The sequence below is a fragment of the Hemiscyllium ocellatum genome, chromosome 13 (assembly GCF_020745735.1).
Source record: "Hemiscyllium ocellatum isolate sHemOce1 chromosome 13, sHemOce1.pat.X.cur, whole genome shotgun sequence".
NCBI lineage: Eukaryota > Metazoa > Chordata > Chondrichthyes > Orectolobiformes > Hemiscylliidae > Hemiscyllium > Hemiscyllium ocellatum.
This window is the reverse complement of record NC_083413.1, coordinates 16,934,939-16,962,690: the sequence shown is the minus strand read 5'-3', so window position 1 is coordinate 16,962,690 and position 27,752 is coordinate 16,934,939.

Genomic DNA, 27,752 nt, shown 5'->3' with positions numbered 1-27,752 from the left:
TCTAAACAGCACATTGGAAAACTGCTAATGTGATACCACCATTCACAAAGGGAAGACAAGAAGCAGGGAACTATAGGCCAATTTGCCTAACATCTATTGTTGGAAAAGAATTGAAATTAATTATTAAGGAGGTAATAACAGAACATTTGGAAAATCATAATCTAATCAAGCAGAGTCAACATGGCTTCAGGAAAAGGAAATCACGTCTGACTAATTTATTAGTGTGTTCTTCGAGAAAGTCTCAACCAGAGAGAGGAACCAGTGGATGTGCTGATTTTGGACTTCCAGAAGGCATTTGACAAGGTACCTCACAAAAGGGTAAATCATGAGATAAGCTCCCAGGTTGTTAGATATATCGCCACGGGCACCCGGATGGACCCTAGCTATGCCTGCCACTTTGTCAGCTACATCGAACAGTCCCTCTTCAGTACCTACACAGGCACTGTGCCCCAACTCTTCCACCATTAAATCGATGACTGCATCAGTGCATTGTCCTGCACCCAGGCTGACCTAGAACAGTTCATCAACTTCACCCACAACTTCCACCATTTCCTCAAATTCACTTGGAAAAACTGCAGAAATCCACAGCAAAAAGGGACTTGTGGGTACTTGTGCACAAAACACAGAACGCTTACACACAGGTACAGCAGCTAATCAGGGAGGCTAATGGAATATTGGCTCTTATTTCAAGGGGGTTAGATTATGGGAGATGGGAAGTCTTACTGCAACTGTGCAAGGTAACAGTGAGACCACATCTGGAATACTGTGAGCAGTTTTGATCCCCTTATTTCAGAAAAAAAATATTTCATTGGAGGCTGTCCAGAAAAGGTTCACTGAGATGATCCCAGTATGGAGTGATAATATTATAACCTAAGTAAAAAATAGGATTCTACATAGAGTTTAAAGGAATGAGAGATGAAACATATAGGATTGTTAAGACACTTCATAGGTTAGATGCTGAGAGAATTTTCCCATCATTTGAGTGTCTACAACCACAGGGTATACTCTCAGAATTAAGGGGCACCAATTTATCACTGAGATGAGGAGGAACTTCTTTTCCTCAAGGGTTGTGAGTCTGTGAACTCCTCGCCATGGAGAGCTGTAGGGGAAGAGTCCTTATGTTTATTAACTGCTGAGATTGATAGATTCTTGATCAGCTGGGGAATCAAGGATCATGGGCAAAGAGCAGGAAAGTGGAAGTGAGGAATGTCAGATCAGCCGTGAATGGCAGAGCAGGCCTGAGGGGCTGAATGGCCTACTCCTGCTCCTATTTCTTATGGCCTTAACTGACAATAATTGCCAACGTGCTCCTGCCTCTCAAGAATCTCGCTAGGCTGCTTGTGAAAACCATAACAGGTGGGGTGAGATGATCCCAACACTGAGGTACTTCTGGATGCAATGGTCACTGGATTCTGCCACCTCTTGTGCCATGGTTCAGGTTGCTCAGACCCCAGCAACATTCTGGACTGGTATTTTCACCTAACTGAACCCTGAGGCAAGGAAGTAATTTTATCAGTACTGCAGCAGACACTCAAATAGTTTCTGTCTCTCACTCACAGCACGTTCTCCTGAAACTCCAAAATTGAAATCAGCTTGTGTCTAGAATTGAGCTTTGTTTTATAGAGATGAACAGCCAACACTTTTTGATTGGGAAACAAAAATTTGTTGCTTTGGGTACTGTAAAGGCTGTCTTTTCCTAAGATAGATATGTCTGGGTTTCATTTCAAAAGATCAAAATACCCCTGAGCGCAAAGTAATTTCTTAATACTGGTGGGGCTAGAATGAATATTACTGCAATGTCACTGATGTGCAATGCTTCCTGATCACTCTCAATGTTCGGTAAGGATGCCAGACGCACAATGCAGCAATGAAGCACTTAATGAGGGTGGTAATGGAGCATAATGCAATGACTCAACATGGTGTTAAAATGGAGATGACAGCTTAATTCAGAGAGAGAAAAAAACACAAGACCTGAAAATAAAAACATTTTGAAGCAAAAAGAAGATTTTTTTTATGCATCATGGGATGTGGTTGCCACTGGCTGGGCCAGAACCTATTGTCAATCCATAATTGTTCTGGGAGAAGGTAGTGGTGAGCTGTCTTCTTGAACTGCTGCAACCCAATGTGCTGTGGGTAGACACACAATTCCCTCAGGGAGGGAGTTCCAGGATTTAGACCCAGCAGTGCTGAAGTAATGACAATATATTTCCAAGTCAACATGCTGAATGACTTGAACGTGGGTCTTTCAGGTGCTGGAATTCTCATATAACTGCCTCCCTCGTCCTTCTAAATGGAAGTGGGCATGCGTTTGGAAGGTGCTGTTGAAGGAGCATTATTGAATTGCTGAAGTGCATCTTGTAGATGGTACACACTGCTGCTACTGAGTGTCAGCAATGGAGGAGGTGGATGTTCCTGGATGTGACACTTGGCTGTTCTGTCCGGGATGGCGTCAAACATCTTGTGACACTTGGCTGTTCTGTCCGGGATGGCGTCAAACATCTTGTGACACTTGGCTGTTCTGTCCTGGATGGTGTCAAACATCTTGCACTCATCAAGATATTTAAAACGTGGAGACTGTTTGAGTTTTCACAGCAGCTTCTAAAGGTAAAGGTCACTTTCAACACAATCCTGCGTCAGAAGAAGGTAATCCCAGCCCCTGCTGGCCCCTCAGTCAAACCTTTGGCTAGTCAAACCTCCAGACATTAAACGTTAACCTTTCAACACTGTTTCAAAACCCTTCAGCCTCCTCCAGCCTCCACATCCCCTCACTCCTGCAGACTCTTTATCCTCTCTCTCCTCCAGCCTCTATATCCCCTCACTCCTCCAGCCTCCATATCCTCTCACTCCTCCAGCCTCCATATCTCCTCACTCTTCCAGTCTCCATATCCCCTCACTCTTCCAGCCAATAGACAATAATAGACAATAGGTGCAGGAGTAGGCCATTCTGCCCTTCAAGCCTGCACCACCATTCAATATGATCATGGCTGATCATCCTTAATCAGTATCCTGTTCCTGCCTTATCTTCATAACCCTTGATTCCACTATCCTTGAGAGCTCTATCCAACTCTTTCTTTAAATGAATCCAGAGACTGGGCCTCCACTGCCCTCTGGGGAAGAGCATTCCACACAGCCAGCCGCCACTCTCTGGGTGAAGAAGTTTCTCCTCATCTCTGTCCTAAATGGTCTACCCCCTATTTTTAAGCTGTGTCCTCTGGTTCGGCACTCACCCATCAGTGGAAACATGTTTCCTGCCGCCAGAGTGTCTAAACCTTTAATAATCTTATATGTCTCAATCAGATCCCCTCTCAGTCTTCTAAACTCAAGGGTATACAAGCCCAGTCGTTCCAGTCTTTCAGTGTAAGGTAATCCCGCCATTCCAGGAATTGACCTCGTGAACCTACGCTGCACTCCCTCAATAGCAGAATGTCTTTCCTCAAATTTGGAGACCAGAACTGCACACAGTACTCCAGGTGTAGTCTCACCAGGGCCCTGTACAGCTGCAGAAGAACGTCTTTGCTTCTATACTCAAATCCTCTTGTTATGAAGGCCAGCATGTTATTAGCCTTCTTCACTACCTGCTGTATTTGCATACTTACCATCATTGACTGGTGTACAAGAACACCCAGATCTCTCTGTACTGCCCCTTTACCTAAATTAATTCCGTTTAGGTAGTAATCTGCCTTCCTGTTCTTGCCACCAAAGCGAATAACCATACATTTATCTACATTAAACTGCATCTGCCATGCATCTGACCACTCACCTAACTTGTCCAGGTCACCCTGTAATCTCCTAACATCCTCATCACATTTCACCCTGCCACCCAGCTTAGTATCATCAGCAAATTTGCTAATGTTATTGCTAATACCATCTTCTATATCATTAACATATATTGTAAAAAGCTGCGGTCCCAGCACTGATCCCTGCGGTACCCCACTGGTCACTGTCTGCCATTCCGAAATGGAGCCGTTTATCACTACTCTTTGTTTCCTGTCAGCCAACCAACTTTCAATCCAAGTTAGTACTTTGCCTCCAACACCATGCGCCCTAACTTTGTTCACTAACCTCCTATGTGGGACTTTATCAAAAGCTTTCTGAAAGTCCAGGTACACCACATCTACTGGATCTCCCTTGTCCATCTTCAGAGTTACATCCTCAAAAAATTCCAGAAGATTAGTCAAGCATGATTTCCCCTTCATAAATCCTTGCTGACTCTGACCTATCCCGTTACTACTATCCAGATGTGTCGTAATTTCATCCTTTATAATAGACTCCAGCATCTTTCCCACCACTGAGGTCAAACTGGTCTATAATTTCCTGCTTTTTCTCCCCCACCTTTCTTAAAAAGTGGTATAACATTAGCCACCCTCCAATCCGCAGGAACTGATCCTGACTCTATCGAACTCTGGAAAATAATCACCAACGCATCCACGATTTCTCGAGTCACCTTCTTCAGTACCCTGGGATGTAGACCATCAGGCCCCGGGGACTTATCAACCCTCAGACCTAACAGTCTCTCCAACACCAATTCCTGGCAAATATAAATTCCCTTAAGTTCAGGTCCTTCAGCCACTGTTACCTCAGTGTCTTCCCCAGTGAACACAGATCTGAAGTACCAATTCAATTCTTCTGCCATTTCTTTGTTCCCCCTAATAAATTCCCCTGTTTCTGTCTTCAAGGGCCCAATTTTAGTCTTCACCATTTTTTTGCTTTTCACATACCTAAAAAAACTTTTACTATCCTCCTTTATATTATTGGCCAGTTTACCTTCGTACCTCATTTTTTCTCTGCATATTCAACTTGTTCCTGACAGGTACTTCCCCCAGGGTCTCTTGCACCTGTCTCCTCTCTGCCTTCCTCATTGTCTGCTCTCTTCTGCCTCCACATTCCCTCACTCCTCCAGCCTCCATATCCCCTCACTCCTCCAGCCTCCACACCCCCTCACTCCTCCAGCCTCCCCATCCCTTCACTCCTCCACCTCCACATCCCCTCACTCCTCCAACCTCCACATCCCCTCACTCCTCCACCTCCACATCCCCTCACTCCTCCAACCTCCACATCCCCTCACTCCTCCAGCCTCCACATCCCCTCACTCCTCCAGCCTCCCCATCCCTTCACTCCTCCAGCCTCCACATCCCCTCACTCCTCCACCTCCACATCCCCTCACTCCTCCAGCCTCCACATCCCCTCACTCCTCCAGCCTCCATATCTCCTCACTCCTCCAGCCTCCACACCCCCTCACTCCTCCAGCCTCCACACCCCCTCACTCCTCCAGCCTCCACATCCCCTCACTCCTCCACCTCCACACCCCCTCACTCCTCCAGCCTCCGCACCCCCTCACTCCTCCAACCTTCACACCCCCTCACTCCTCCAGCCTCCACACCCCCTCACTCCTCCAGCCTCCACATCCCCTCACTCCTCCAGCCTCCACACCCCCTCACTCCTCCAACCTTCACATCCCCTCACTCCTCCAGCCTCCATATCTCTTCAGTACTCCAGCTTTGAAGTTCTGTCTCTTGCCTCTATCCACCTTCCTGATTTTCCAGTGTTGTCTCAAAGATCCATGCCCATAGCCTTTTGCCCTTCTACCCAGACCAAGAAATAAGCCAAGATAATGTTTGTGCATTTTGTCATTTTTACTAATAGGACTAGCCCAGGTCTGACCCTTCACTTTCAAACTACCCACTTTCTCCCTTCGCTCGCACACCATGTTTTCCCACCTTCCCCTAAACGTGCCCCCTGCCCTATACTCTCTTCGCCATCCTCTCAATCTCCCTATTATATTGTACGTTTCAGTTTACCATGCTTCATCTCAAACCTCCTTCCATCCAGATCACTCCCTCCACAAGTACCCACCACCCTGCCTTAAGTTTTTGTTAAACTTCATAAATCAATCCCTGAGATATATTAACACCAGAAGTTCAGTTTCCCTTTCATAAGCAATTCTCACAGTCTGCAATCGATGAGTGTCAACAGTGATTATGCTCAAATGGCCATGTGTAAATATTCAGTCTGATAACTGGAAGACATTCAACCATGGGAGCATCATACCTTCTCCAATTTGCATTGACAGAAGGACTGGACAAACCATTACCACCTGATGCCTGGAAAAGGAACGCCTCATATTCTGCCTGCATCCACACAGCTTCCTTATTTCCCCTGCCCCCACATTATCCCAGTCCCAAGCCTCCAACTCGGCACCACCTTCCGGACCCGTCCATCACTGCCCCTTCTGACTATCACTTTCTCCCTCACCTTCATCCACCTATTGCTTTCCCAGCTACCTCCCCCCAACCCCACCCCCCTCCCATTTATCTCTCAGCCGCGACCCACAAACCTCATTCCTGATGAAGGGCTTACGCCCGAAATATCAGTTCTTCTCCTTGGATGCTGCCTGACCGGCTGTGCTTTTCCAGCACCACACTCTTGACTCTCATCTCCAGCATCTGCAGTCCTCACTTTCTCCTCATTACAGAGTCCAGCTGATGTTGCTACTGTCCAGTCAGAGTCAAAGAGTGTGGTGCTGGAAAAGCACGACTGGTCAGGCAGCATCTGAGGAGCAGGAGAGTTGATGTTTTGGGCATAAGCCCATCATCAGGAGTGAGACCTCATCTAATAATAAAATAAAGAAAGGAAATAGTGTACAAAGTAATTAGCTTTGGGGAGTACCAGGACAGAGAAAAAAAATACTTGCATTGGTAGTTAGTTATTTTGAAGTAAAAATGAAGATTGAAATTCTTCAAAGTAAAATAAGAAAATGGCTTTAGTTCCTTATGACTCATGTCAAATTGATCACTTTGTGTTCTGGGAAAATCGGATATTTCAGAGCCACCTTTTCCTGTGATTGAAACGGCAAGTCAAAATCCTGGAATTCCCTTTTCCCAACAGTGCTGCAGCTGGAAGTACCACCTGAAAGGCTGCAGCCATGGAAGCAGGCAGAGTCTCACCACCTTCTCCAGGATAGTTACGCGTGGGCATTAAATGCTGGCTTGGTCAGTGACACTTGTATCACACCAACAAATACAAAACAGGCTTAGAAATGTAGAAAGTCTTTTCAATTGCCAAGAGGAACTTTGTGATCAGATTTGTAATGTGGTAAATTTAAATTTTGTTGATTCATCGTGGAAAAATTTAATCTGTGAAAAGAAATGATGTTGATATAGTGGCAAAGTCACTGGACTAATAGTACAGAGCCCTTGGCTAATGCTCTGAAGTTGTGAGTTTAAATCTCACTATGGCAGATGATTAAAATTTGAATTACATTAAATCAATCAGAATGAAAAGTCAGCATTGTTGCTTATAATACCCACCTGGTACATTAATGCCCTTTTTGGGAATCCTTACCAGGCCTGGCTTACTTGTGACTCCAGACCCACAGCAATATAGTTAACGCGTAATAGCCAATAAGCACCAAATTCCATGAATGAATTGAAAAAAAGACAAAGTGCTACTGAAACCACTGGATATTGTAAAAATCTCTTTGGTTCACTTTTTAGACAAAGAAACCTATTCAGCTGAACCTGTACCCCATGTGTAATGTTAACAGCACAGCAATGCTTTTGACTCTTAATGTTCTTTGATCTGGCGTGAGCCATGAACGCCTCAAAGGTAATTATGTATTGGCAAGAGATGTTAGCCAGTGTTGCCCAAATCCTGTGAATGAATTAAAGAAAGGTTTCTTCACTCACTTACAATAAAAGAAAAATATTATGCATGTTGGAAATCTCAAAGTTCTGAACAAGATTCACAGTCATAAAGTCATAGAGATGTACAGAAAGGAAACAAACCCTTTGGTCCAATCTGTCCATGCCGACCATTCTAGTCCCACTTGCCAGCACCCAGCCCATATCCCTCCAAACCCTTCCCATCCAAATGCCTCTGAAATGTTACAATTGTGTCAGCCTCCACCACATCCTCTGGCAGCTCATTCCATACCCATACCATCCTGTGTGCGAAAAAGTTTCCCCGTAGGTGTCTTTTATATCTTTCCCCTCTCACCCTAAACCTATGCCCTCTAGCTCTGGACTCCCCAACCCCAGGGAAAAGTCTGTCTATTTATCCTATCCATGCCCCTCATAATTTTATAAACCTCTATGAGGTCACCCCTCAGCCTTCGACGCTCCAGGGAGAACAGCCCCAGCCTATTCAGCTTCTCCCTATAACTCAAACCCCCCAATCCTGGTAACATCCTTGTAAATCTTTTCTGAACCCTTTCAAGATCAGAACTGCACGCAATAGTCCAAAAGTGGCCTAACCAATGTCCTGCAACATGACCTCCCAATTCTCTGCCCGACATTAACTTTGTTTCTGTCTCCACGGTGTGGCCAGACCTGCTGAGTTTCTTCACTATCCTCTTTGTCTGTTTCTTCATCCACTAGTCTCTGAGAGAGCCTTTCCAGATAAGAACATTGGAACAGGTGTAGGCCATTCAGCCTCTCGAACCTGTTCTGCCACACTTCCAGAATGTGGCTGTTCTGTGGTCTAACCTTTGGCCTATATCCCTTTGCTTAACAAAAAAAGGTATCTATCTCAGATTTAAAATTAACAGCTGATGCAACATCCTCTGCCTATTGTGGAAGAGAGTTCCAAATATCTACAACTCTTTGTGTGGTAAATGTTTTCGAACATCTCTCCTGAATGGTTTGGCACTAATCTTTAGACTGTGCCCTCCAAGTTCTACAGTTTCCAACCAGTGGAAATAGTTTATCTTAACCTTTTCCTGTAAATAACTGGAAGCCGTTGATCAGCTCAGTCCCTAACCTTTAACTTCTAAAGAAAACAGGTATAATTTGGATAATCTCTCCTCATAACTTAATCTCTGAAGTTAGAGTATCATTTTTCTAAGCCTGCATCGCACTTCCTCCAAGGTTGATATATTATTCCTAAGCTGTGGTACCCAGGTCTGCTCACAGTACTAAGTGGAAAGTCTTAGAGCTTGTACTTAGAATCATAGAGATGTACAGCATGTAAACAAACTCTTCGGTCCAACCTGTCCATGCCGAACAGATATCCTAACTTAATCTAGTCCCACCTGCCAGCACCCAGCCCATATCCCTCCAAACCCTTCCTATTCATATACCCATCCAAATGTCTCTTAAATGTTGCAATTGTACCAGCCTCCACCACATCCTCTGGTGGCTCATTCCATGCACATACCACACTCTGTGTGAAAGAGTTGCCCCTTAGGTCTTTTTTATATCTTTCCCCTCTCACCCTAAACCTATGCCCTCTAGTTCTGGACTCCCCAACCCCAGGGAAAACACATTGCGGATTTATCCTATCCATGCCCCTCATAATTTTGTAAACCTTTATAAGGTCACCCCTCAGTCTCTGACACTCCAGGGAAATCAGCCCCAGCCTGTTCAGCATCTCCCTGTAGCTCAGATCCTCCAACCCTGGCAACTTCCTTGTAAATTTTTCTGAACCCTTTCAAGTTTCACAACATCTTTCTGATAGGAAGGAGACCAGAATTGCACCCAAAATTCCAACAGTGGCCTAATCAGTGTCCTTCTACAGCTGCAACATGACCTCCCAACTTCTGTACTCAATACTCTGACCAATAAAGGAAAGCAAATACCAAACACCTTCTTCACTGTCCTATCTACCTGCGACTCCACTTTCAAGGAGTTATGAACCTGCACTCCAAGGTCTCTTTGTTCAGCAATACTCCCTAGGACCTTACCATTAAGTATATAAGACCTGCTAAGATTTGCTTTCCCAAAATGCAGCACCTTGCATTTATTTGAATTAAACTCCATCTGCCACTTCTCAGCCCATTGGCCCATCTGGTCCAGATCCTGTTGTAATCTGAGGCAACCCTCTTCGCTATCCACTGCACCTCCAATTTTGGTGTCATCTGCAAACTTGCTAACTGTACCTCTTATACTCACATCCAAATCATTTCTGTAAATGACAAAATGTAGAGGACCCAGCACCGATTCTTGTGGCACTCCACTGGTCACAGGCCTCCAGTCTGAAAAACAACCCTCCACCACCACCCTCTGTCTTCTACCTTTGAGTCAGTTCTGTATCCAAATGCCTCGTTCTCCCTGTATTCCATGAGATCTAACCTTGCTAATCAGTCTCCCATGGGGAACCTTGTCGAACACCTTACCGAAGTCCATATAGATCACATCTACTAATCTGCCTTCATCAACCTTTATTGTTACTTCTTCAAAAAACTCAACCAAGTGTGTGAGACATGATTTCCCACGCACAAGGCCATGTTGACTATCCAGAATCAGTCCTTGCCTTTCCAAATACATGTACATCCTGTCCGTCAGGATTCCCTCCAACAACTTGCCCACCACCGAGGTCAGGCTCACCGGTCTATAGTTCCCTAGTTCGTCTTTACCGCCCTTCTTAAACAGTGGTACCACGCTTGCCAACCTCCAGTCTTCTGGCACCTCACCTGTGACTAATGATGATACAAATGTCTCAGCAAGAGGCCCAGCAATCACTCCTCTAGCTTCCCACAGAGTTCTAGGGTACACCTGATCAGGTCCTGGAGATTTATCCACTTTTAAGCATTTCAAGACATCCAGCACTTCCTCCTCTGTAATCTGGCCATTTTGCAAGATGTCACCATCTATTTCCCTACATTCTATATCTTCCATATCCTTTTCCACAGTAAATACTGATGCAAAATATTCATTTTGTATCCCCCCCATTTTCTGTAGCTCCACTCAAAGGCCGCCTTGCTGATCTTTGAGGGGCCCTATTCTCTTTACCAAACCAAAGGAGGAGCCATGGGCACCTGCATGGGCACCAGCTATGCCTGCCTCTTTGTCGGATATGTGGAACAGTCCATCTTCCGCAACTACACTGGCACCACCCCTCACCTTTTACTCCGCTACATCGATGACTGTATCGGCGCTGCCTCGTGCTCCCACGAGTAGGTTGAACAGTTCATCAACTTTACCAACACCTTCCATGCCGACCTCAAATTCACCTGGGCCATCTCAGACTCCTCCCTCCCCTTCCTAGTCCTTTCCATTTCTATCTCGGGCGACCGAATCAACGCGGACATTTACTATAAACCGACTGACTCCCACAGCTACCTAGACTACACCTCCTCCCACCCTGCCCCCGTAAAAATGCCATCCCATATTCCCAATTCCTTCGTCTCCGCCACATCTGCTCCCAGGAGGACCAATTCCAATACCGTATAACCCAGATGGCCTCCTTCTTCAAAGACTGCAATTTCCCTCCAGATGTGAGCCCCGCCCCTCCAACTGCCACCAGGACAGAACTTCACTGGTTCTCACCTACCACCCCACCAACCTCCGTATACAGCATATCATCCGCCGTCATTTCTGCCACCTCCAAACGGACCTCACCATCAGGGATATATTTCCCTCCCCTCCCCTATCAGCGTTCCGAAAAGGCCACTCCCTCCGTGACTCCCACGTCAGGTCCACACCCCCCACCAACCCAACCTCCACTCCCGGCACCTTCCCCTGCAACTGCAAGAATTGCAAAACTTGCGCCCACACCTCCCCTGTTACTACCCTCCAAGGCCCCAAGGGATCCTTCCATATCCGCCACAAATTCACCTGCACCTCCACACACATCATCTATTGCATCCGCTGCACCCGATGTGGCCTCCTCTATATTGGGGAGACAGGCCGCCTACTTGCGGAACGTTTCAGAGAACACCTCTGGGATACCCGGACCAACCAACCCAACCACCCCGTAGCGCAACACTTCAACTCCCCCTCCCACTCCACCAAGGACATGCAGGTACTTGGACTCCTCCATCGCCAGACCATAACAACACGACAGTTGGAGGAAGAGCGCCTCATCTTCCGCCTAGGAACCCTCCAACCACAAGGGATGAACTCCGATTTCTCCAGTTTCCTCATTCCCCTCCCCCCACCTTGTTTCAGTCAAATCCCTCGAACTCAGCACCGCCTTCCTAACCTGCAATCTTCTTCCTGACCTCTCCGCCCCCACCCCACTCCGGCCTATCTCCCTCACCTTGACCTCCTTCCACCTATCGCATTTCGAACGACCCTCCCCCAAGTCCCTCCTCCCTACCTTTTATCTTAGCCTGCTGGACACACTTACCTCATTCCTGATGAAGGGCTTATGCCCAAAACGTTGATTCTCCTGTTCCTTGGATGCTGCCTGACCTGCTGCGCTTATTTTCAGTTTTGGCCCTATTCTCTCCCTAGTTACCCTTTTGTCCTTAATATATTTGTAAAAACCCTTTGGATTCTCCTTAATTCTATTTGACAAAGCTATCTCATGTCCCCGTTTTGCCCTCCGGATTTCCCTCTTAAGTATACTCCTACTTCCTTTATACTCCTAAGGATTCACTCCATCTATTACCTGACATATGCTTCTTTCTTTTTCTTAACCAAACCCTCAATTTCTTTAGTCATCCAACATTCCCTATAACTACCAGCCTTCCCTTTCACCCTGACAGGAATATACTTTCTCTGGATTCTTGTTATCTAATTTCTGAAGGCTTCCCATTTTCTAGCCATCCCTTTAACTGAGAACATCTGTCTCCAATCAGCTTTCAAAAGTTCTTGCCTAATTCCATCAATATTGGCCTTTCTCCAATTTAGACCTCCAATTTTTAGATCTGGTCTATCCTTTTCCATCACTATTTTAAAACGAAGAGAATTATGGTCGCTGGCCCCAAAGTGCTCCCCCACTGACACCTCAGTCACCTGCCCTCCCTTATTTCCCAAGAGTAGGTCAGGTTTTGCACCTTCTCAAGTAGGTACATCCACATACTGAATCAGAAAATTGTCTTGTATACACTTAACAAATTCCTCTCCCTCTAAACCTTTAACACTATGGCAGTTCCAGTCGATATTTGGAAAGTTAAAATCCCCTACCATAACTACCCTATTATTCTTACAGATAGCTGAGATCTCCCTACAAGTTTGTTTCTCAATTTCCCTCTGACTATTAGAGGGTCTATAATACAACCCCAATAAGGTTATCATCCCTTTCTTATTTCTCAGTTCCACCCAAATAACTTCCCTGGATGTATTTCCAGGAATATCCTCCCTCAGCACAGCTGTAATGCTATCCCTTATCAAAAACACCACTCCTACTCCTCTCTTGCCTCCCTTTCTATCCTTCCTGTAGCATTTGTATCCGGGAACATTAAGCTGCCAGTCTGGCCCATCCCTGAGCCATGTTTCCATAATTGCTATGATATCCCAATCCCATGTTCCTAACCATGCCCTGAGTTCATCTGCTTTTCTTCTTAGGCCCATTGCATTGAAATAAATGCAGTTTAATTTATTAGTCCTACCTTGTCCCTGCCTGCCCTGATTGTTTGACTCACTTCTGTTCTTAGCTGTACCAGTCTCAGATTGATCTCCTTCCTCACTATCTCCCTGCGCCCCACCCCTCCATCTAACTAGTTTAAATCCTCCCAAGCAGTTCTAGCAAATTTCCCTGCCAGTAGATTAGTCCCCTTCCAATTTAGGTGCAATCCATCCTTCTTGTACAGGTCACTTCTACCCCAAAAGAAATCCCAATGATCCAAAAATGTGAATCCTTCTCCCATACACTAGCTCCTCAGCCATGCATTCATCTGCTCTCTCCTCCTATTCCTGTCCTCACTAGCTCGTAGCACTGGGAGTAATCCAGATATTACTACCCTTGAGGACCTCCTTTTTAAATTTCTGCCTAACTCACTGTAATCTCCCTTCAGAACCTCAACCTTTTCCCTTCCAATGTTGTTGGTTCCAATGTGGACAATGACCTCCTGCTGGCCCCTCTCCCCCTGTGAGAACATTCTGCACCCTCTCTGAGACATCCTTGATCCTGGCACCAGGGAAACAACACACCATTCTGCTTTTTCTCTGCTGGCCACAGAAATGTCTATCTGTACCTCAGACTTCAGAATCCTCTTACATAATTGATCTCTTGGAAGCCGACGTACCCCTCATTGTATTAGAGCCAGCCTCAATACCAGAAACTTGACTGTTCGTGCTACGTTCCCCTGAGAATCAATCGCACCCTACATTTTCCAAAACAGCATACCTGTTTGAAAAAGGTATATCTCACAAAAGACTCCTGCCCTAGGTGCCGACCTCTCTCACCCTTCCTGGAGTTAACCCATCTATGTGACTGTATCTGAGACTTTCTCCCCTTCCTATAACCGCCATCCATCACATACTGTTGCAAATTCCTCATCATTTCTATCTGTCTCTCCAATCGATCAACTCGATCTGATAAGATTCGCATCCAAAAGCATTTATGGCAGGTATAATCCGCAGTAACCCTTAAACTCTCTTTAAACTCCCACATCTGACAAGAAGTACATATCACTGCAAAGGCCATTTTTGCTCCTTCACAATCTACAGACCCAGAAAATAACACCGTCTTATTCCTCTACAAACACTGCCCCAGGTTAAATTAATAGCTATGGCTTATATTTTAAGTTTAATCAAGAGACTTATCTCCAAAACCATATAATCAAGAAAGAATCCATTATACTCACTACAGCAGCCTTTCTCTTGGACAGACTTAAAACAACAACTAACTTATCTGATTCTGTGCTGCAAACTTCACTCAATAGTTCCTCCAAGATTAGTTGTGAATTTCACTGTTTGTTAATTTTCCCAGATGCACTCCGATATCCAGCGATACACGAATTCAAACAGCAAAGGTGGTAACTGTGCGGGTTCTCTCTCTCTCTCTCTCTCCTGCACTGTCCTCACCATGTGCTTCCTTTGTCTGCTCTTCTCCCTTTTAAACCGCCGTTGTTTTGACTTTTTTATTTCCAAAGTTCCAAAACAATGCAACAGCATATAAAACTGTATTACTGCTCCTGGAATTTGAGGAAATCACCTCCAACACCTTAAATACCTCAAACAAAGGAGCAGCTCTTACAGCCAGAAATTTCTCCTGTCCTCCATCTTGGATTACCCAGAATCCATGGTTTGAGAATTTCATTTTTTTTTGTCTTGGACTTATCTTTGGCAGTATAAAGATTAAGAAGAATTGCAGCGGATTTTAGGGTCAGGCATGACTCAATGGATACACTACACGGATCTCTGGTTGGCACTATTGTTGTAAGGCAGCTGGATCCCATCATGGCATGTAATATTCATTTTAACAACCATTCAGTCACTCAATCAGTCACCCAGTCAATTATGTATGTAGTGTAACAGCAACATAAGTAGTTACTGTACATAATCTGAGATATCTGATCAGCATACATAGTCTGTGCTTTCAGTAAACTTCAAGACATCTGTCTCAATAAAATCCAGTCTTTGTGGTTTCTGTTAAAATCGAGGGAAGCTCAGGCTATATCACACCAACAGTGATGTTTGCCCCAAGGACACTGCATCAGATAGCACTTCAGAAGACGACGTATAACAATCTTGGTTTTTACTCCCAGTGCTGTGGCTGGTCTGCACCCCAACAACTGTTAAATAAACCAAGGGCCATCTCAGGTGGATGACACTTTTTGAGAAAGAACAAGGAAGTCCTCTGCAGTCTTCTGGTCAATATCTTTTCCTTCGGCACAATCACAAAAATAAGACCTGAATTGGCAAATGTCGTGTTGTTGCTTCTGGGAGATGCTGTGCACAACGTGGACACTGTGTTTTGTGTATTACAACAATAACTGCACTTCAAATGTACTGCATGAGTTGCAAACTGCTTTGAGATGACCTCAGGTTGTAAATCGTGCTTTTGAAATTTAAGTTCGTCTGTTCTCTCTTCACAGTGTGCCCGACTTGACATCCTTTCAATAACCACGAAAATCAGCAATGCATTGCATCCTGATAGAGTTGGATTGTGGAAGCTGGAGGAGGCCATTCTGCCCCTTAAGTGTGTTCTGTCATTCAATTAGCCTGTGGATGTTCTGCAGCTCAATTTTATTTGACAACTTTTTATTCCATATTTGCTGATATCCTTACCAACAAGAAGGCTTTTGATTGTGAAATACATCCACAGAGGCTGATATCTGTCACCAAACCACCTTCTAGTTACACATGAACAGTCATTGACTATGGTGCTACCGCATTCAGGATCAACTCCCAGAATTTCTGATACTCTTCTTTATATCTGTCAGCCAGAGCTCCCTGATTGGACTGGATTAGCAGTCCCAATCAGGGAACTCATGCTCTCTGATGTATAGCTGGTTGATCTTGTTATAATCACTACAGACTGAAATCTTGAAAGCATCAACGGAATCAGCAACAATAGCAACCAGATGTTGCATTCGTACATCAAGGTTCACACAGATAAATATCCCAACCTGCATCAGCACATCATTATCAAAGGAAATTTGACACTAAAAAATATAACAAAGCATGGGACAGATGCTTAAAGCCTTGGTCAAAGAATAGGTTTTAAGGAGCATGGTAAAGGATGTGTAGTAGAGGAATGGTTTAAACATGAAATTCCGGAGTTTAGAATCTTGGCAACTGAAGACGTGGCCCCCATTCATGGACCAAAGGAAATCTGGGCTGTGACCGAGTCTTATAGGAAAGTGAAATACAAATTTAGAGAAAATGAGGGACCAAGTACATTTCCTCAGACTTTTCCAAACCTCAGCAACTGAATCAAAAATATGATGACAAACAGAAACAGTTGGATGCTAATTGAATTCATTAGCTTCAGAGCTGAAGAAACGTTGCCATGGTTCTTTAATACAAAGTTTTGGGATATGTTGGAGCATTTTCCTTTACATAAGCCCTCACTTACCTGCGTTTGCACCACACTTTTATAAAGCGAAACACAAGATCTGGCTTTGGTGAGAAATGTTGGCAAGTGGGAAGTCATACGAGTACCAAGAATGACCATGAGGTGGAGTAAAATTCCCTGCTTTGTCTCTCTGTGTAATCCCCATGTGTACAGCTCACACGGAATCCTGTCAATAATTAGAATTGTACGGACTGCATGGATCAGCGAGATGCTCCTGGGCAGTGGATATCAATGTCACCTTCCCCTTCTCGATAAAATGATGGTGGAGATGGATCTGGCTTTGAACAGTTTTCTTGCCAGGTTACATGTAGATAGAGGAGTGGTCACAATGTTTCCAAGTGGGGGTGTTTTGACAGTCTCGCTTTTGCCATGCCCAAAATTAAAGTAAAGTGTCTAAAGTATGCAAATCAGGGACAATGCAAATGCCAGTCATGAGTCCCTGGATTGTTAGATGTGAGGACAGATGGTTGAATGGGCACTGCTCAGTGGTCTAACCAACATATCTAAAGGAGATCACAGGCGATTCTTGGGAAGGCTGTGATGTAGTGGCGATGCCATTGGATTAGTGATCCTAGGCTAATGTTGGTTCACATCCCACTTCAATCTCAAGAAGTCTTTCCTTGCCCTTGGTGATAAGTCTGAGGTAGACAAAATTATATTTCCTTCAGCAGTTGCTGTAATTTTAATCAATAAGCCAAAGACCTTTTATGAGTGAACGGCCACCTCTTGCAAACCAGTGGAAGCAACAATCAGGCCAGCATAATAATCATCTCAGCAACTCTTGTGAACAGGAACTATTGAGTTGTTTTCCCAATTTTTCTGTTTCTCCATTCTTTTCCCTGTATGTTTGCGTGTGTGTGTCTCTGTGTGTGCACATATGTCTCTGTGTGCATGTGTCTGTAAGTGTCTGTGTGTGTAAATATGCGTATGTGTGTGTGTGTGTGTCTGTGAATGTGTGTATGTATCTGTGTGTGTATGTGTGTGAATGGACATATGTGTATGTGTCTGTGTGTGTATATGTCTGTGAATGTGCGTATGGATCTGTGTGTGTCTGTCTGTATATATGTGTGAATGCTGAAAATGTGTTGCTGGTTAAAGCACAGCAGGTTAGGCAGCATCCAAGGAACAGGAAATTCGACGTTTCGGGCATAAGCCCTTCATCAGGAATGTGTGAATGTGCATATGTGTATGTGTCTGTGCATGTGTGTTGATGCGTATCTGTGTGTCTGTGGTGTATGTGTGTAAGGGAGGGTTTATAAGGGGATTAGAATTTTAATTACAGTTATTCACTGACAGTTCATAATTGTTTACCTGTGCCTGGAGTATATTTACTTGTACAAAATACCTTTTTGTTAAGTACAGAAACCTGGTCCGTACATTTTGTCAACACGTCAAAAGACAGACACGTAAGGATTTTCACGTACTTCTAATTTTTTTTAAACCTTTTGACAACTTCAGGAATAGCAGGGTTTGATTTCAAATGAGTAGTGACAATTAGAAGATGCAGAGTCCATATAACTGAAGGCAAGAAATAACAAGCAATGACAGTGATGGGATTAGTTTTTAGCCACCCTAACAGTAGCTATCTTTTTGGACAGAGAATACATCAGGAGATAATGAGGGCATGTAAAAAAGGCAGTGGGCTAATAATGGGTGACTTTAATCATCATGTAGATTGGGAAAGTCAAATTGACAGAGATAACCACAATGAAGAATTCATAGAGTGTATTCGGGATTGTATCCTAGAACAATATGTTATGGATTGAATCAGAGTCCAGGCTCTGAATATGGTGATGTGTGATTTAATTTAATAAATGATCTCAGAGTAAAAGGTCCCTCGGTAACAGTGACCATTAAGTCATTATCGAATTTAGCATTCAGTTTGAGAGAGAGAACCTTGAGTTGTAAATAACTGTGGTAAACTTAAAGGTAGCACATGGAATTAAGGGCACAATTGACTAGAGTGGAAAAGGAGTTTGACAACAAAGACGATTGAGGAACAATCACAGACTAAAAATCTGATTGAAGATTTGTAGCTCGGGTATCCGTTGTTGTGGTTCTGCTCGCTGAGCTGGAAGTTTTTGCGGCAAACGTTTCGTTCCCTGGCTAGGGAACATCATCAGTGCTGTTGGAGCCTCGTGTGAAGCTTCACACGAGGCTCCAACAGCACTGATGATGTTCCCTAGCCAGGGAACGAAACGTTTGCAGCAAAAACTTCCAGCTCGGCGAGCAGAACCACAACAACAATCACAGACATTTAAGAAAATAGTTCATAGCTCACAGCAAAGGTATATCCCAATGATGAAGAAGAATTCAAAGTTGGGGATAAGCCAACCATGGTTAACCTAGAAGGTAATGATAAAACAAATTGGAAGAAAACATTTAGAATCTGACAGCGATTAGTGGGAAGCCAGAGGATAGGGAAAGTTTTAAAAGCCAAAAATATGAAAAGAAAAAAGGAAGGAAATAAGCCATGAAGGTAAGACACAAGTAATACCAAGCTGGACATCAAGAGCTTCTTTAAATATATAAGAAAGACAGAGGCCAAAAATACAAGCCCCTCAGAGAATAATGATGGGGCAATAATAACATGGAACCAGAAAGCGGCAGAGGGGCTGGAATAGATATATATTTTAATCAGTCTTCCCTATTGATGAAATTGCTAACTTTCCAAAAACATTAAATAATCAAGAACAAGAAGGAAGGCTACATTAACTGTCACTAGAGAGAAAGTGCTAGAGAAACTAATGGGGTGAAAGACCAGTAAGTCCTTAGAATGGATGGGATGTATCCTGGGATATTAAAGGGAGTAGTAACAGAGATAGTGTATTCACCAACAGTAATCTTCCAAAACAAAGGCCTTAGATTCCAGAAAAGTGCTGGAGGATGGGAAAACTGCCCAAGTAGCATCTTTATTCATAAAGGGAAGGAATCAAAACACCAGTTACTATAGATCAATTACCTTAATACCTGTTATTGGGAAAATGTTACAAGTCTACTATAAAGAATGTAACACCAGAGCATTTAGGAATGCATTATAAAATCAAGCAGGGTCAGCATGACTTCACGAAGAGGTAACAGTGCCTGACAGTTTAAAGTGTTATGAGGAGGTAATCAGCAGAATAATTAAGGGGAAAGAGTGCATCTAATATGTTTGGATTCTCAGAAGGTGTTTGGTAAGCTATCATACATTAGGCTACTTAAGTAAGAGCCCATTGCATTGGAGGCACTATATTTGCATAGAAGGGATTTGTGGTACAGCAGTAGTGCCCTGCCTGTAAGCTAGAAGGGATGGGTTCAAATCCCACCTACTCTGGAGGTGTGTTGTAACATGCCTAGACAGATTAACTAACAGCTATTAGAATGGATAGAGGATTAGCTGCCTTTAGAGATGGGTGGAAATCATGGAGGCTGGAGTGCATCATTACCCCAGAAAACATTATTTTAATTAGGAAGTTTCTGTTTTCTTCTATAAGTTTCTGTTTTACCATTAATTTGCATTTGATTTTGATACAGCGACCCAGAAGGGGCGGATTCATTACTATTATTTTTGGCTGCCTGTTCTAAGAAGAGGGTCGAGATTGCTTTGCTCTGTATTAAACCCTGTGTCTTATCTGTTCCCGAGAGTGTTTGATGGAGACTGTGCTGAGGGAACTTTACTTTCTGTTTCCTTTCAATTTTAAAAGAATAGATGATTGGCTAACTGGGGGAGTCCAGAACTAGAGGGTATATCTTTAGGGTGAGAGGGGAAAGATATAAAAGAGACCTAAGGGCAACTTTTTCACACAGAGGGTGGTATGTGTATGAAATGAGCTGCCAGAGGAAGTGTGGAAGCTGGTACAATTGCAACATTTAAGAGGCATTTGGATGGGTATATGAATAGGAAGGGTTTGGAGGGAAATGGGGCGGGTGCTGGCAAATGGGACTAGAGTACGTTGGGATATCTGGTCGGCATGGATAAGTTGGACCGAAGGGTCTGTTTCCTTGCTGTACATCTCTGTGACTCTACAACTCTAATTGGGATACGAGGGGCATTTTTAGGATTGCAACCTGTAAATGCGGGACTGCCACAGGGGTCAGTTCTGAGGAACAATTATTTTCAAAATATACTTGTGACTTGGATGAGGAACATGAATGTACCATCATCAAATTTGTGTGTGACACAAAAATCATTAGGAAGGCAAGGGGTGAGGATGGCACAAAGAATCCACAGAGGGAGAGAGACAGGTTAAGTGAGTGAGCAAACTTTTGGCAGATGGAATATAATGTCAGGTCGTGTACATTTGCAGGAAGAATGGAGAAACTGAATATAATTTAACTGAGGAAGGACTGCAGAAAGTCACAATGCAAAGGGATTTAGCAGCCCTCATGCATTAATCACAAATAGCCAGCATACGTGCAACAGGTATCAGGGAAAGCAAGTAGAATATTGGCCTTTACTTCAAAAGAAAAAAATCAGGAATTCTTATTGAAGTTACATATTGCACCTGGAATACTCTGAACAGTTTTGAACCTCTTGTCCGTAGGAAAATGTACTTGCTATGGTGACAGTCCAGATGAGTTTCATGAAGTTGATCCTGGGTATGGAGGGATTGTCTTATGAGTAGAGGTTGGGAAGGTTGGGCCTGTAATCTTTGGATCTTTGAATAATGAGAGCAGCCCTTATTTAATCATCCACAATTCTCTGGGACTTGACAGAATCAATGGTGAGAGGTTTTTTCCAGTGTGGGAGAGTCAACAGCTGGAGAGCATAATCTCAGAATAAAGGCTCACCTATTTAAAACAGAGATGAGGAGAAATTTCTTCTTCTTGAAGGTGTGGACTTTTTTTTACCACATGGAGGGCTGTCGAGACTGGGTTATTAAATCTGTTCATGTCTGAGATAGACTAATTTTTAACTAGTAAGGGATTCAAGGGTTTTGGGGAAAAGACAGGAAAATGGAGTCTAGGGTGATCATATTTCTCATGATCCTATTGAATAGTACAGCTGACTCAGTGGGCTACTTTTGCTCCTACATCTTAATTCCCTAGAGGGCAGTTAAGTGTCAACAACATTGCTGTGGGTCTGGAGTCACATGTAGGCCAGACCACAGTAAGGACAGCACAATATCTTCACTAAAGGATATTAGTGAACCAAATGATTTTTTAATGAGATCAACAATGATTAAATATTGGCCGTCAAGATTTTTAATGAACTCGAATTCCACCATTCTCAGAACAGAACTCTATATCCTGGAGTTCTGAATTATTAATTCAATTAATTACCAGTATATCACCACCTCCCCAAACTTGGCCTTCGCAAATTCACGTCAATTATGAGCAAAACTGGGATCCAATGGACAAACTTACTCAAAGTCTGAGCAACTTCTGAATCCAATTCCGATCTTAAATTCTAAAATGACCAAGATTGATTGAAATCAGGGAAGTTGGCAATTTCCTTAATGGAGACCCATCAGTCAAATTTACAGCGATTGCAGATTATTCCAGTGATGTGGCTTGTGCTGTGTGATTCATTATGATAACGTACAGCTTCTCTGGAATATTGGTAGGATTAGAAATCAATTACATGTGGTAAATTCATTCAGTGTGGTTCGAAGCTGGAAAGCCACACGTGTGACAACAGGACCCAAGTATGTCACCAAGGATAATTCTTCAAACTTAGCAAGAAGGCCTTTCAGGGAAATCAAATGCTAGTGCTGAAAGCTAGCAACTTCTTTAAATGAGTTTCACTTCATTCACTTTAAATCTCATTTGGCTTCCACTCATCAATTAACCTTTGAACAACTTACAGGAAGTTTTAGCACTCACTAGGGTCTCCCTTCCTCACAGACTGGAGGTCTGTTCTGCAGGAAATGAGATTTGCATTCTCCTATAACTGTCCCCAAGCTGCACCAGATGATGCTGGGACTCGTTGAATACTTCCATATAACCAGGAATAACTGTAGCTTCACCCACTTTGGTTTTTGACACCATTCACAAGTAAGGAAGACCGGGTGGGAAAGGTATGCAGGTTACTGCCTGAACCATTTGAGCATTTAAATTCCAATCTGTCAGCTGCGTACATTGACAGGATTTTGGCCAGAATTTTACTGGATCTTTTCGGACTGTTCTAAAGATGGGAAAGCTCAGGAGTTTTCAGGTGGCCAACTGGAAGGCAATAACCTAGTGGTGGAATTACTCCTTAATGGTCCAGAAACTTAGCTAATATTCCGGGGATCTGGGTTCAAATCCCACCATTGCCGATAGTGGAATTTGAATTCACAGAATCGAGAATTAAAGGTCAATTGGTGACTGTCAAACGATTGCCAGGAAAAAAACCCATCTAAGTCACTAAAGTCCTTTAGGGAAGAAAAATCTCTCATCTTTACCTGGCCTGGCCTACATGTGACTTCAGACCCAAGGCAATGTGGTTGACCCAGCGAAAGTGAGGACTGCAGATGCTAGGGATCAGAGTCAAGATTAGAGTGGCGCTGGAAAAGCACAGCAGGTCAGGCAGCAATCGAGAAGCAGGAAAATCGACATTTCGGGCAAAAACCCTTCATCAGGAATGAGGCAGGGAGCCTCCAGGGTGGAGAGATAAATGGGAGGGGGAATGGGCTGTGGAGAAAGTAGCTGAGAGTGCAATAGGTGGATGGAGGTGGGGATGAAGGTGATAGGTCGGAGAGGAGGGTGGAGCGGATCGGTGGGAAGGAAGATTGGCAGGTAGGACAGGTATGAGGACAGTGCTAAGCTGGAAGGTTGGAACTGGGCTCAGGTGGGCGGAGGGGAAATGAGGAAGCTGGTGAAGTCCACGTTGATGCCCTAGGGTTGAAGAATTCAGACGCATTCTGAGGCATTCTTCCTCCAGGCGTTGGGTGGTGAAGGAGTGGTGGTGGAGGAGGCCCAGGACCTGCATGTCCTCAGCAGAGTGGGAGGGGGAGTTGAAATTTTCGGCCACGGGGTGTTGGGGTTTATCAGTGCGGGTGTCCCGGAGATGTTCACTAAAGCGCTCTGATACAATATCAGTAAAGGAAAAGCTGCAAATTCAAAGGTGAGTCTGTGGGCAACCACATTATCACATGCACACGTCAGGCATTTAATACGTGGTGTTACAGCAAATATGCGAATAAATTCTGTGTGAGGGGAATGGGAGGGATCAATTTTTGCAAGGAGGTTAACCAGGATCCTATTTTTATTTCCTTCAAGTTAAGGATGCCTGTCTCTTTATTCTTTAAAATAAATTCCGGAAGTAATGTGGGAAATCTCGGCCAGATTGTTACTGTGAATATTTTACAACAGTCACACGTCTTCAGTGTACTGCAGTTATCCACACAGTATTATTGCTGGTTCTTGGCCAAGCAGCAGATTATGAATATGACCGGGTGGAGATAATTATAACCTCACCTCGAGGATGCCACAAGCCAAGACTATAAGGGCCTGAACACAGGGTCAGGGCTGCACATCCAGATGCTGAGTTGGAGCTGATCCATGATCATGCGAGGGGCTGGAGACAGACACTGCACATGTCTTGGCTTTTTTATGTTTGTGGATGCAGTGCAGATACAATTGGCAGCCAACGACTTCCTGCCTAATTCCCAAAAGCGGGAAGTGGGTAGTTTTTCCTTTTTCTTTAAGTGTTTATCCAATTTCCTCCCCCAGACGTTGCCTTTGAATTGTCCCCCACTGTCCTTTCAGGCAGAATATTCCAGACCACAAAAAGGAAACATTGGCTGTTAATTATCTTCACCTTTTGATGATCCTCCTGCTTGTGGGAACAGTGTCACCTCAACAAAATCCTTTCAGAATTTTAAACACTTCCATTAAATCTTTTCAACTTCTTTTACCGGATGTGGGCATCGCTGGCTTGTTGCGCATCCCCAACTGCCCTTGAACTGGGTGTCTTGCCAGGCCCTTACATTGGGCAGTTGAGGGTCAGCCATGTTGCTGTGGGTCTGAAGTCACATGCAAGGTTGGCAGATTTTCTTCTCTAAAGGGCCTCAGTGAACCAGAGGCGTGTCTCATCATACCGGTACTGAGACTATAGTTATAGTGCATTCATTGAATATAAACTCCGCCTTCTGCTGTGCGGGAATTAAACCAATGCCAGCACAGCACTACACAGACCTCCAGACTGTGAGTTCAGTAACATTACCACAATGCCACTGCCATGCCATGCCTTACTCTAAGGCCAACTCCAAATTCATCAGTAGAAACCAAACAACTGCGGTCACTGGAAACCAGAAGCAAAAACAGTAATTGCTGGATAAACTCAGCAGCTCTGGCAGCATCTGTGGAGAGAAAGCAGAGTTAATGGTTCAGTGACCCCGAGAAAGTTCTGATTCTGAGGAAGGGTCACTGGACCCAAAACGGTAACTCAGCTTTCGCTCCACAGATGCTGCTAAACCTGCTGAGGTTTTTCCAGCAATTTCTATTTTTGTTTCAAATTCATCAGTCTCTGCAGTGGTCTTGGCTCGATAATAGTCCATTGTGAGCCAGAAAGGTGCAGAATCAGATGCCAGTCCAGTCACCTGAGACCTCTATTCCCGATGAAGGGCTTTTGCCCGAAATGTCAATCTTCCTGCTCTTCGGATGTTGCCTGACCTGCTGTGCTTTTCCAGCACCACTCTAATCTAGACTTCTGGTGGAATGCCAAGTGTGTGTTGCATTGTTGGAGGTGCTGTCTTACCCTGTTAGTAGTTGCTGAAGACCCCATTGCCCTTCTTTCAATGAACAGTAAGTGAGGTTCCACCATAGATCAGTGTGAGATGATGCACTTGGGCAGGACGAACAAGGCAAGAGAATATATGATGCAGGGTAAGACCATAAGACCATGAGACACAGGAGTGGAAGTAAGGCCATTCGGCCCATTGAGTCCACTCCGCCATTCAATCATGGCTGATGGGCATTTCAACTCCACTTACCAGCATTCTCCCGTAGCCCTTAATTCCTCGTGACATAAAGAGGGACCTGGGAAGTTCCAAGGATAAGAGGGTCCTTTCCAAATGGAAAATGGAGCACTGCAGCAAGCCTGAGACAGAGATATTGTTCAGGAAACAAAGTGGTGTGTTGAAGTGGTAGGCAACTGGAAGCTCTTATGGTTCTTCAATTGAAGCTCAGCACAAGCTAAAACAACAGCATCTCATTTTTCACTTGGGAAACCAGCAGTCTTCTGCATTCAATATTGAACTCAACAGTTTCTGGACCTGAGCACTGTCTCCAATGTCCTTACCCTAACCCCCACACACTAGGCCTTGGGCTACTACCACACACAACCCATTGTCAGCCACTAATGGCCCCCATTAGCAGCTATTGATTCTCCCAGGTTGACCTTGAGCCATTCCTGTCAAAACGTGTGGTGCTGGAAAAGCACAGCCGGTCAAGCAGTATCTGAGGAGCAAGACAGTTGATGTTTCAAGCATAAGCCCTTCACTAGGAAGGGCTTCTTGATGAAGGGCTTATGCCCGAAACGTCAACTCTCCTGTTCCTCAGATGCTGCCTGACCGGCTGTGCTTTTCCAGCACCAACGCTCGTGGACTCTGATCTCCAGCATCTCCAGTGCTCACTTTCTCCTTAGTCATTCCTTTGTCTGTTCAGTTGTTTTCCTTTCTCTCTCCCAGCTCTATTTCCATCTACCATTTACTCTTTCCTCTCCTCCCAGCCCATTTTCACCATAGTTAAGAACATTTTTGGAGTGACAATCAGTTCTGAAGGAGGATCACTGGACCTGAAATGCTTTCTCTCCACAGATGCTCCCAGACCTGCAGAGTTTTTCCAGCAATGTGTGATTTAGTGCCCTTCGGCCCCCAATCCAAAATGCAGAAAAATAAAAAGATACAGTCTTTGCACAAAGGTTACTGAAAATATAGAACCCTCTGACAACACTGAGGGTCAATAAAAACGTCAAATTGAGTTTGGTAGGTTTTTAATGAGTTTTTGGAAAAGCTCAGCAGGTCTGGCAGCATCTGTGCAGAGAAATCAGAGTTGGTGGTTCGGGTCTGGTGACCCTTCCTCAGAATGTTCTGAGGAAGGGTCACTGGACGTGAAACATTAACTCTGATTTCTCTTCACAGATGCTGCCAGACCTGCTGAGATTTTCCAGCAACTTCTGTTTTTTTTTCTGATTTACAGCACCAAAGTTCTTTCGGTTTTTGTAAGGTGTACGAAGGGTATGTAGATGGAATTGTTAACAGATCAGCTGTAACAAAACCGTATGAGCGAGCAGGCTTGAGTCTGTTGGAATCTGTCTGTCCCAGCGACTCCATTATTCTACCAACCTATCAAAAGAACTAATTGTACCATTTTGTTTGATGGAGGCGTGTTTTCCTGTCAGGCCCCTTTGATTGCCTTCCTGATGTTGTTTGCAACAAGTTCAATGTAGGGTGTTAAAGAATGTCAAGCCTCTATCAATAGCGATCATGTGATCACTGCGATGGCTTCATTCCACAATTGCATGCCAGCATTGGCACTTTGTAACTTTCACCAGTGAATACAAAGCCAAGCAAGCTTAAAGTGTGTGGGAAAACAAACCTCGCAAGTTCAGCAAAAGCAGAAAAACAAATTCGCAACTCCAGCAATCAAACAGAGCAAAGAGAATGTCTAATTTTTCACAACTGGACTCAGTAGGTTTATCACATCTTCATTTAATTTCGAACATTTGGATTGATTTAGAGTGCGACTGTGGCAGATACCAACCAGCGTTTTAAATAATTTTGAGGGCTTTACCTGACATTTCCTCAAGAGCTACTGTTTGTTATTCAGGAGCTACATTCTTATACTCGCTAACTCTTCAATGAGGTGTTACGATCACATAGTAACAAAACCTTCTGTGCTTGCGTTGAAGTTTTGGGAATATAATTGACACAGAAACAGAATTGGGAAAAAATACAATATCCTCAATAATCATCACAGTTTCATTAAACTTTATACCAAGGAAAGCATTCATTTCCTAGTCACTGCTGTATTTAAATTGGTACAAAACTGCAGTCATAAGTCAATAATTATTTTTTAAAAATAACTGGCACACAGTTACACATCACCTGAAACACACTTTCCACAGGTCGGTGAGGTCACAGCTAGTGCATTTTCAT